The sequence below is a fragment of the Podarcis filfolensis genome (assembly GCF_964270895.1).
Source record: "Podarcis filfolensis genome assembly, chromosome: 14".
NCBI classification, from domain to species: domain Eukaryota; kingdom Metazoa; phylum Chordata; class Lepidosauria; order Squamata; family Lacertidae; genus Podarcis; species Podarcis filfolensis.
In genome coordinates, this window is record NC_139616.1 from 24903 (window position 1) to 36828 (window position 11926).

Here is an 11926-nt window from a genome sequence, read left to right on the forward strand (position 1 = left end):
AGTCCAGTTTCACTTCCACAGCCGCAGCGTGCAGCTCTACGTCTCAAACTCTAGACCGCTGAAGCTCCGTCTGAATCTCCTCCCCCCAGACACCAGTTTAAGACTCTAGCCTTGCTCCACCTCTTCCTCTGCTCTTTCCTCCTCTGGTTCCGCCTGTCCGTCGGGGTCTCGCCCTTTCTAGACTCTTCTGACGCTGATTCCCCTGAGTCTTCCCCCTCCCTCCGGCGGGCTTTAGGAGCTGTTTCCCAATCCGGGTCTCCTGCTGTCCCTCGCGCCTGTACATTTGAACTTGGCGCGCGCGCCCAGCCGGCAACTTTCCTCCTGACCGTTTCACTGCTGCTGTCACTGCTTCCCCCTTCGGGGAGGCTAGCTGCAACTGACCTCCCCTCCGTTCCCCCACTCTCCGATGGAGGCGTGGTCAGCCCTGACTCATCTTGTCTCCCCGCTGGAGGAGACGCTGGTCCTGACACATGTGACTCTTTCCCCCTACTACGCTCTGGTGGGGAAACTGGTCCTGATCCTCCGCTGCTGCTTTGGGGGTCCCCGCTGGCTCCTTGTTTCTGGTGCGTCCCCCCTGGGACCCCCCTTGCCCTGACCATCGGCACCCCCTTCTGGGAATCTTCTGATTCGCAGGAGAAGCTCATGGAATCTCTCGGGTCACTGTCATACTCCCCTACGCTGCCCTCGGATCCTACCCCTTCGCTCTCCATTTCCTAACTCCCCTGTGCTCCTGCTCCCGAGCCTGACCCTAACCCTAACTTTAACCCTAACCCTAACCCTAACCCCTAACCCCTAACCCTAACCCTAACCCTAACCCTAACCCTAACCCCTAACCCTAACCGTAACCCTAACCCTAACCCTAACCCTAACCCTATAACCCTAACCCTAACCCTAGCCCTAGCCCTAACCCTAACCAGTTACAGGAAAAAAATTTTTTTTGTTTTGCCTAACCCTAACCCTAAAAACCCTAACCCTAACCCTAACCCTAACCCTAAAAACCCTAACAACCCTAACCCTAACAACCCTAACCATAACCCTAACAACCCTAACCCTAACCCCAACCCCAACCCTAACCCTAACCCTGAGCTCCGCTCGCCCCAAGCTTCGGGATTAGCGCAGCGCACCTGGGGGGCGTGAAATAACAAATTTTTCCCTTTATTTCCCCCCCAAAAAACTAGGTGCGTCCTATGGGCTGGTGCGTCCTATGGGGCAAAAAATACGGTATTTAGTGAGGTACATCCTGCTTCATTCAATCATTTTACAGGGCATCCACATGTCTGCACAAAATCTGACATTTTTTCAGGGGTTTGGGAGTGGGATAAAAAATAGCTCTCCTTTCAGCAGGATGTACCCTAACCCTAACCCTAACCCTAACCCCTAACCCCAACCCTAACCCTAACCCTAACCCTAACCCTAAAACCCTAACCCTAAAACCGTAACCGTAACCGTAACCGTAACCCTAACCCTAACCCCTAACCCCTAACCCCTAACCCTAACCCTAAAACAACCCTAACCCTAACCCTAACAACCCTAACCCTAACCCTAACCCTAACCCTAACCCTAATCCAACCCCAACCCCAACCCCAACCCCAACCCCAACCCTAACCCTGAGCTCCGCTCGCCCCAATTTTCGGGATTAGCGCAGCGCATCTGGGGGGCGTGAAATAACAAATTTTTCACTTTATTTCCCCCCCAAAAAACTAGGTGCGTCCTATGGGCTGGTGCGTCCTATGGGGCAAAAAATACGGTATTTAGTGAGGTGCATCCTGCTTCATTCAATCACTTTACAGGGCATCCACATGTCTGCACAAAATCTGACATTTTTTCAGGGGTTTGGGAGTGGGGGAAAAAATAGCTCTCCTTTCAGCAGCTCACCCTTTGCTCCAAAAATCGATTCTGTTGCCAAATGGAATCAAAGGGCACACAGATTTAAAAATGGATCAAAACAAAATAGAAGTGGACTAAGAGAGAAAAAGATGAATTAGTTCCTGTAACTCCAGTCCTCTGCTCTTCCTGCATTCAGTGGTATTCTTGTCAGGGACTTTTTTATTAATGTATTTGGTGTTTTTTTTGTTTTGTTTTGTTTATTAAACTTCTATCCCAAAGTTGCCCAAGGCAGCAAATGTGATAAAATGGTAAAAACCTCTTGAAAACAGACCATTCCAGTAGGGATGCAGACTGGGAAATATCTAATCTTAAGAGGCTTGTTGGAAGAGGAAGGTCTTCAACTGGTACCAAAAAGAGGTGGCACCTCTCCAGTCATAGAATCACAAAATTGTAGAGTCGTCTAGTCCAAGCTCCTGCTAAATGTAATATTCAAGGGAAGGGCATTCCAAAGGCCAGGTGCCACAAAACTAAAGGTCCAACTCCTGTGATTTGCAGAACAGACCTCTTAATAAGAGGGTATCTGCAGGAGGCGTTCTCCTGCAGAGCACAGTGATTGACAGTTGGGGGGGTCTAAAACCCTAGGTGTCTAGGGTCAAAATGATCCCTTTGAGTAGTTGTCGAAGCCAGCCTAACTTGGGTAGCCAACCCCAAAGATCAAAGTCTGACAGTCCTTCATGTTGAATGTCACTGAGCCTCCCTCCCAATTTGTGTATGTTATTTAAGTGTCCGGTGATGTTCAAGGATTGGTCAGTCACATATGTGCAACATTCGGCGCCTATCAAAGCACAGGTCCCCCCTTGACTTGACAATAAAAAGTCTGTAGCAATCCTCGTTTGTAACCTACCTCAGAGAGCTCAGATACCAAAGAGTCCGTTATCTGAGTGGCTTCTTGCATGAACTTCAGGAGGATGTCGGTGAGTCTGAGAATGTTGACGTGGTTAGATCCAGCTCCATAAGCAGGGAACAGTGCCCGACTCACAGTCTCTCCATTGGCAGCGATGTCAGAGAGATCTGACAGGTCCTTTTGTTCCCTTTTATTCCCCTGTCTCCCGGGTGGTAGATGCGGGGTGACCCTAATCCCAGGGACAATGTATCCGACAAAGCAGGACCCAGACGTGTGGGCTTATCCAGGTGTATGCCCGGTGTCCGCACACCCAGAACAAGCCACTGAGGAACGATTCCATTCTGCCAGATGCAAAGGTCTGCAATAGCATAAGGTCTGAGTGTTGTGGCTTCCAAGTGGGTGGGTGGCCGATTGCGTTGGCCCAGGCGAGGGTGAGGTTTGGAAAGGTCTGGGAACGTGTCGGGTTGGTGACAGTCACTTGTCCTGTGGCTAGAATCTCGAGGTTGACATTGCAGGTGCTAGTTCCGATAGAGGTCCCTTCTCCGGTGAAGCGACGACAGAGGGGTCCCTTGGTGGGACCTGTGAGGTACAGATATTTGTGGGTAAGGTTTAAAGTGGTTAGGTTCCAGGAGGCAACATCTCCGGAACGGTATTGTTCCAGTGTTATGGCTACTGGAATTAGCGAAATACTTTGCTGGAGGTGGCTGGGTGCGTGGGCACAGATCCAACAGTTCAAGTAGGGAGTTTCTTTAGCCACCTGGCTAAGAAGTTTGATGTAAGAGTTCTGCTCCCAGGACAAAAGGAGATCTTCTCCGGGGAAGGAGAGGTCTGTGCCAAGCTGCAGGGGCGTGGTGCCAACCAGGTGTCAGTGGTATTCAGGAGCCGTCTGTCCTTAGCAATCCTGCCACATCTCAAAGGACCGGCGTTGTCCCACACAGGGGTGTGGGAGGGGTGCCAACCCTCCAGGTACTCTGCCCCTCTCCAGTCGTGAGTGAGTCCAAGGTTCCATAGGCAACAGAATTGCCTTAGGCGGAGTCCTTGCAGTTAGGGTTTTCGTGGCTCAGGGGTCATAAAAAGGCATTGGAAACCAAAGATCAAATTTTCAGAAGGGTGGTGTGAGTCTGTGTACACGTGTGTAGCCCCTCCGGGTTCGATTTTGGTCCAGTTTGGATTTCTAGAGATCTCTCCCTGGCCACAAAGTAGGTAAGTCCCATTGCTGCATCTCAGGCAGTAATAATAATAATAATATTTTTTATTTATACCCCGCCCTCCCCAGCCAAGGCCGGGCTCAGGGCGGCTTACAAGCAATAATAAAAACAAGTTGAATTATTACAACTTAAAAACAAAATTAAAAATACAACAATAAAATATTGAAACATTGAAATATTAAAATGTAGCCTCCTCGCAGGAGGAGAAGGAAAAGAAAAAAGAAAGAGAGGGAGGGAATCAAATTGGCTCCAAGCCAAAGGCCAGGCGGAACAACTCTGTCTTACAGGCCCTGCGGAAAGAAATCAGATCCTGCAGGGCCCTGGTCTCATGAGGCAGAGCGTTCCACCAGGCCGGAGCCAGAGTTGAAAAGGCCCTGGCTCTGGTTGAAGCCAATCTAACTTCCTTAGGGCCCAGGACCACTAGAGTGTTACTATTTATGGACCGTGGGGCATACTGGGAGAGGCGGTCCCGTAGGTACGAGGGTCCTAGGCCATGAAGGGCTTTAAAGGTCAAAGGCAGCACCTTAAATCTGACCCTGTATTCCACCGGGAGCCAGTGCAGCTTGAAAAGCACTGGGTGAATATGTCCCCATGGTACATATCAGTACCAATACTGATGGTTGAGAGTGAGGACGGCTGACCCTATACGTTGGAGATTTTGGTCTCGTATAAAGAGTTCCCAGTACTGGTTATTGGTAAGTCTGGGTACTAATGAATGGTGCAACAGAGTCAGTGACTCAGGGAGACAGAAGTCAAAGTCCCTCATTCAGTCAGGGTTGGATTTCCCCCCAGATTCGATACTGTGAAAGTCCAAGAAATGGTAGTTTGTTTGTAATCCAGTGCAGTGGCTCAACGCGAAAGCGGAGATCCTGGTCAGGGAGGAGAGGATAAAAAGGGTGGGGAATATTCCATGTTCAGCAGCGGGGTGGTAAACAGGATGAACAGAGGGCTGGGTTGGCGCTCGAAAACGAGGAGTTGAGCTATGAAGTGGTGAGCTGTCAGTGGAGCTGTCGGTGGAGCGGTCAGTTGAGCTGTCAAACATGTTTGAGGTAGTTTGATGGCGGTTGTGTCCGGGACAACTTCGGAGGTCCAGATGGGCTCAGAGGTGGTATCTGGTCCGGTCTGTTGGGCCTGATCCTGACCCTGATCTGGTCCGGTCTGTTGGGCCCGATCCTGACCCCGATCTGGTCCAGTCTGTTGGGCCTGATCCTGACCCTGATCTGGTCCGGTCTGTTGGTCCTCATCCTCGTTGATGTAGGAGGTTGCGGCGGGAGGCGGGGCATCAAAGGTGTAGTCCTCTCCCTGGCTCTCCTGCGCCTCCTGGGGCGGTGGTGCTGCCTTGCACCTAGTGTGATGTAGTCAGGCGTTCTTTTCTCCCACCTTCACAGCAGTAGGTGAGGTTAGAAGTACTTGGTTAGAAGTACGGGCCCTCCCAGGCAGGTTGAAGGGGCAGCTTCTGGTACACTTTAACCAGGATCCAGTCCCTCGGGTGGAAGGAGTGTGCTGGGACGTTGATTGGTAGATTCTGTCCCTCTATGGCAGCATACTTGTGGAGATGTTGTAGCTGGTTTTGGAGCTGAATGACATAATTAGTAAGTTCTGCTTCCTCCACCTCAAGTTCTAAGAGGGGAAATAAAGTGTTATAAACAGGGGGAGGGGATCTCCCAAACAGAAATTCAAAGGGGGACAGTTTTAACGGTCCAGTGGGGGCACTCCGAATATTATGGAGAACTAGTGGGAGTGCATATACCCATTTTAGTCTGGTGGTACTACAAAGTTTCCCTAGCTGTACCTTTACCTCTTGATTCATGCTCTCTACTTGTCCTGATGAGGCTGGGTGGTAGGGTGTATGGAATTCCCACTTTATTCGAAGAGCTTGGGCCTCCTGTTGGACTACCTCTGCAGTAAAGTGGGTTCCCCTGTCACTGTCCAGTCGACGGGGTACTCCATACCAGGGAATGATATCTTGTAAAAGGGCCCTGGCGAGTACTGAAGCGGTTGCCCTCTTGCAAGGGAATCCCTCCACCCAGGAGGAGAATTTGTCCACTATGATTAAGGCATGTTTGAACCCCTGACACTGGGGTAAGTCGATGAAATCCAGCTGTAAACTCTCATGTTATGCATGTTATGCAATTCTTTGAGGCTGCTGTGGCTGCAGCCGCTATCCCTGGAGCATACCAGCACCTTTGGACATGGTCTATTAGTCTTCCCTTTCCCCAATGTGTCTGTTGGTGGAGGACCCTCACAAATTTTGGAGTCCAGGCTTTTGGCATGACGGTTCTGCCGTCTGGGAGGAACCAGACGCCATCCGTTTTGTTGGCGCCCATGGATTCCCACATTGTTTTTTCCTCTTCAGTGGCCAATTGGTACATTTGTTTGAAGTCAATGTCGGCAGGGAGTTGTATACCTTGGAACTCAGTCTCGTCCTCTGGGGGGCGTAGTGAGGCCATTTGGGCTGCCCTGTTGGCTTGCCTGTTACCTTTGGAGACTGAGTCCCTCCCTTTTGTATGTACTTTGCAGTGGACGACAGCTATTGCTTTGGGCATGTGGATGGCTGTTAGTAACCTTTCCACTAGGGCGGCGTGGGAGAGCTGAGAACCAGCTGCGGTCAGGAAGCCTCTTTGGAGCCATATCTGGCCAGTTGTGTGTACTAGTCCGAAGCAATATTTGCTGTCAGTGTAAATGGTTGTCCTTTTTCCTTCGCTAATCTCACAAGCCCTTATGAGGGCAATTAACTCTGCTGCCTGGGCACTATATTGAGGGTTTATAGGGTTGGCTTCTAAGACTTCGAAGTCAGAGACTACGGCATATCCAGTCTTCCTTTCCCCGTTTATGACTTTGGAACTGCCATCTGTGTAGAGTATTAGTTCAGGGTTTTCTAGAGGGAGGTGGTCTAAATCTCCTCAGGGTTTCTCAGCTTGGTGGACTATCTTTGTACAATCATGGTGCAGGGTGCCATCATCTGGAAGGGTGTAGGAGTGCAAATATCCAGAGACGTAGTGATCAGGTGGGATTGCTATGAGGAATTATAACAGATATAGGGTAAGCCATCTGTGTCAGCAATGAAAGCATTGCGTTGACTGGGTTTAAACTATTTTGATATGATTCTTGATCAATCTACACCCCTGCGTCCCTGTTCCATTCCTCTCTTCCTCACATGTCACGTACACAGCAGTTGCTTCACCAGGCAGGCATCCTGGGCTATAAAGATAGTGGGCAAATTTCTTTGAAGCAGTTTCTTATATATTAATTTTAGGATGTTAATCTTAGGGCCAGGAAACAGATCTCACATGAAGGTGATAATGATCCGCTGTCCTCCTGGTCATCCTTCTTATCATATGTACTGATTGTTTATTACCTCCGGGGTTGCCAGATGCTCTTCTTTGTAGTTCTGTTCTTTGTTTACCCCAGAAATATTTGTGCTTAATTAGTTTTAGTAGTTTAACTTGTCCCCACGTGGGTTTGTGGAAATGCTCAGAAGAAATCTGATTGGTTCTTACAAACACTCTGTAAAAAGTTCTTTTGTGAATAAAACGGCCTGGGCCAGGAGCTGCACATGGACAGGCACAGAGAGAGAGAGACGATTTATACGCACCCTTCCCAGAGTCTTGCTGGTTTAAGCCTCTGTGTGTTTTCTTATTAATCAGAGTTCAATCCTTCCTTTACTTTGCGAACGCAACAGGAGGGGTAGTAGGGTTGCTGGGTTTAGGGAGTTGACCCGTTTAATAGTGACATTGGATGGAGTTAACAGGAGGGCTTCATAACGGTTTAGACGTGGGTTTGAGAAGTGGTGGCAGCCCCTTAGAGTTAGAAGGGTTGAGACCGCGTGGGGAACATGGATTGTGATCTCATGTCCTAACACTGTCTCTTGAGCCTTTTGAAGGAGGAGCGCAGAGGCAGCAATGGCTCTCAAACAACTCACTGCTCCCTTTGCAGTATTGAGTTGTAGACTGTAATATGCCACTGGCCTTTCTTGATCTCAGAAGGGCTGGGTAAGAACTCCTGAAGCTGCCCCCATTTGTTCATGAATGAATAGGTTGAAAGGGATGCGATAGTCTGGGAGGCCCAAGGCGGGGGCAGATCGTAATTCCCTCTTAAGGCGTTCAAAGGAGTTATAGGCTTCCTCTCCCCAAACAAGTTCATCAGGATGATCTTGGCGGGTCATAGCCAACTGGGGTTTAGTTATTTCGCTGTAGTCGGCAATCCAAGCTTGGCAGAAGCCTGCCATACCAAGGAAGCCCCGCAATTGTCTCTTCGTTTTGGGGAGGGGGATTTTGGTGACTGCCTCTATTCTGTCAGTTGCTAGGCTTCGGCTGCCTATCCCCAGGATATGTCTGAGGTATTTTACTTCCTGCTTGCAGTATTGCAGCTTCTTAGGGGACACCTTGTGTCCTTTATATGCTAGCTCGAGAAGGAGGTGTTTTGTGTCTAATTTACACGCCCCCTCACTGGTAGAACATATTAAAATGTCATCTACATAGAGCAGATAGGTAGACCAGACAGATGTACATCCTGTAAATCCTGGTGTAATATTGCAGAAAATATAACGGGCGATTCCGCATAACCCTGGGGTAGTCTGGTCCAGGTTAGTTAACTAGGTCCCCAGGTGAAGGCGAAGAGGAATTGACTCTCAGAGGCTAGAGGGATACTGAAGAACGCAGAGCATAGATCTGCAGCGCTGTACCATGTAGTTCCTGCCAGTATTGCATTTAGAAGGGAATTTGGGTTGCCCACCACTGTCTCAGGTGCTGAACAAATTGTTCATTCACCCACAAATAGCAAAGCGAAGTGTACTAAGCCTAAACAAAGCAAAACAGGTTGTTTTGGGTTCCATCTACATAGAAAGAAGAATCTTGGATTTCGCTTATTTCAAGTCGTGTTCTTTGGTGTTAATGCACATTTACCCAGAAATCGCAAAGTGTATGTAATGAGACCAAAATAACAAAACACCGTCTTTTCGCTTCCATATGCGTAGAAAGAAGACGAATAAGCTTTGATTGGGCTTATTTCAATTCACATGGTGTTCTTTGGGTGTGCACCAGAATCATCCCCAACCAAAGCAAAAAGGTGTTTTGGGTTCCATCTACATAAAAAGAAGATGATAAAGCTCTGATTGGGCTTATTTCAAATTGGTGTTTTTGGGGTTAGAATGCACATTCACCCAAAAATCGCAGAGTGAAATGTTTGTTATCAGCCCAAATCAAGCATAGGTGTTTTGGTTCCATCTCAATAGAAAGAGGACCAATAAGCTTTGATTGTTCTTTCGGTGTCCATTCACCCACAAATAGCAAAACAAAGTGTAATAAGGCTAAACAAAGCAAAACAGGTTGTTTTGGGTTCCATCTACATAGAAAGAAGAATCCTCTGTGGGCCTGAGGTGTTTGAGATGGCCTGAGCATTGCTTGCACCTGAAGCAGCTTGCACCTGAAGCAGTCCAGGCAGCACCGTGGGACACGATTCAAGAGAAGCTCCTCAACCACTACGCACCAAAGCCGTCCAAGATTGCTGCCCGCCATGCGTTCTACCACCGGAACCAGTCAATTAACAACTACACTGCCACCCTCCGACAGGCTGCAATGCACTGCAAGTTCCGCCATGCCCTAACGGCACCATTTCATCCATCCAGCAACGGGCAAGCGGAGAGAATGGTGCGCTCAGCAAAAGAGGCACTGGCACGCCTGGACCAGGGAGACTGGCATGAGCGGGTTGCTGAATACTCGTTTGTGCAACACATCAACACATCACCCCTCATGCGGCCACAGGGCGGAGTCCTGCCGAACTGCTTATGGGTCGCCACCTCAGGTCTCCGCTCGACCGGCTACACCCAAACTTTGCCGTGGCCAAACCCCCAGGCTGTGTCAACACGCCACGATCATTTGTTCCAGGAAATCAGGTCTTTGCCCGGAACTTTGTGGGGGACATTCCTTGGGTGCCAGCCACAGTAGTGGGAGTCACTGGACCTCGCTCATACCAGGTGGCACTCGAAGACGGACGTTTGTGGCGCCAGCACATAGACCAGCTTAGGCTCAGGGTTGGGGACTTGGACACTGCCGCAGTGCCCCCAACTGCGCTCATGGCTCTGGAACAGACACTTACAGATGGCGAGGCTCCACCTACACCTCTCTCACAAACTGCAGGCGTGGAGCCGAACCAAGCCACTTCAGAGGGTCTGCCGGACTTCCCACAGACTCAGACCACTGCCGTGCCTGACATTCCACCAACTCCACTTGTGGAGGTTCCACCCACAGCAGCGGTTCCAGGGGACTTGGTTTCTAGGGTCACTCCACAGCCTCAGCAAGAATCGGGCAGCCCACCGGACCTGGGTACCGCTCCCCGGCAGTCTGGCAGAGTTTCCAAGCGCCCAACTTATTTAAAGGGCTATGTTGTTGGACATGTAATACTGTTGGTCTAATGGAAGTATGTGAAATGTAACCAATATGCTTTTGTGCCTAATTGAACCATTACGTGTAGTGCTGTATATAAGGAAACCATTACGATTGTAACTAACGCCTTATCTTGGTGGGGAGGGGTGTTATGTACTGAAGTTCTCACCCTGGGCCAGCAGGGGGATACTGTAGATAGTTATGCAAATAAGGGATCGAAAGTGACATTCATTGATTGGATAGTTTTAGAAAGTTGTTACAATTATGTGTACTGGAGCTCTATATAAGCAGGCTGACTGAACCCTTCAGCTCAGCTCTGTTCTCGCCTCTGAATAAACAAGAGCTGTGTAGTCTGATATGTTTACCCACAACTTAACACTAACCATAACCCTAAACGAAACAAGACCCTAACGCTAAGCCTCTGCCTAACCCTGACAACCCCTTCATCTTACCCTTACCTTCTCCCCTAATTCTAACCCCTAACCTTTCCCCACTAACACTAACCCTAACCATCTCCCCCCAACCCAAACCCTCTTCCCATAACCCTAACACCCTAACCCTCACACTCTAAGCCTAAGCTTCACCCTAATCCTAATGCTACCGCCAACACTAACCCTAAACGAAACAGAACCCCTAACCCAACCTTAACCCTAACCCTAAACAAAACAAGATTTCTGATTTCTGTGATTCTAATGGTATTGTGTCAATTTTATGTTACTGATAATTTCAAAAAGGAAGCAAATCACTCCTAACCAAGGAAACCCCGGAGGAGACACAAAAACAATGAAAAACTATCACCATAATGACAAATTCACCACAAAACTTGAAAGAAGCAGAATAACCCAAAACAAAGAAGAAACATCAGAATCATTAAAACCAATTGAGGTGAATCAGAGTCACCCTTAATTGAACAAACAACACCAAGAAAAGCAAAATCACTAGAAACATGACTTGCACACAATACATAGCAGATAAGTTTACACTGGTTTGGTTGTTTCTGGTGGAATTGCTTTTCAGTATTTAACTTGTTTCTTTGGGTTCTTTTCATGTACTTTCTGTTTGGGGTGGTTTCCTTGGTTTGGGGTGGTTTACTTGCTTTTCAAAATTATCAGACATAAATATGACACTAATACCATCAGAAGGGCAAAAATTGGAAACCCACCCCAGAAATGACAAAACACCAGAGGAGACACAAAAATGGTGAAAAGCCATCGCCAAAATGCCAAATTCTCCACAAAACACGATAGAAGCAGAATAACCCAAACCAAAGAAAACACCGTCATAATCATTGAGGAGAAGCAGAACCACCCTAAACTGAACACACAACACAAGGAAAAGCAAAATAACTAGAAACATAACGTGTACGCAATATTTGCATATCAGTTTATGCTGGTTTGAGGGTTTCTAATGAATTTGCTTTTTTCTTTGGGTTCTTTTCAAGTAGTTTCTGTTTGTGGTGGTTTCCTTGGTCTGGGGTGGTTTGCTTGCTTTTCGAAATTATCAGACATAAATATGACACGATACCATCAGAAGCACAAAAATTGGAATCCCCTCCCAGTAATGACAAGACACCAGTTTAAGGGTTTCAAATAAATTTGCTTCTC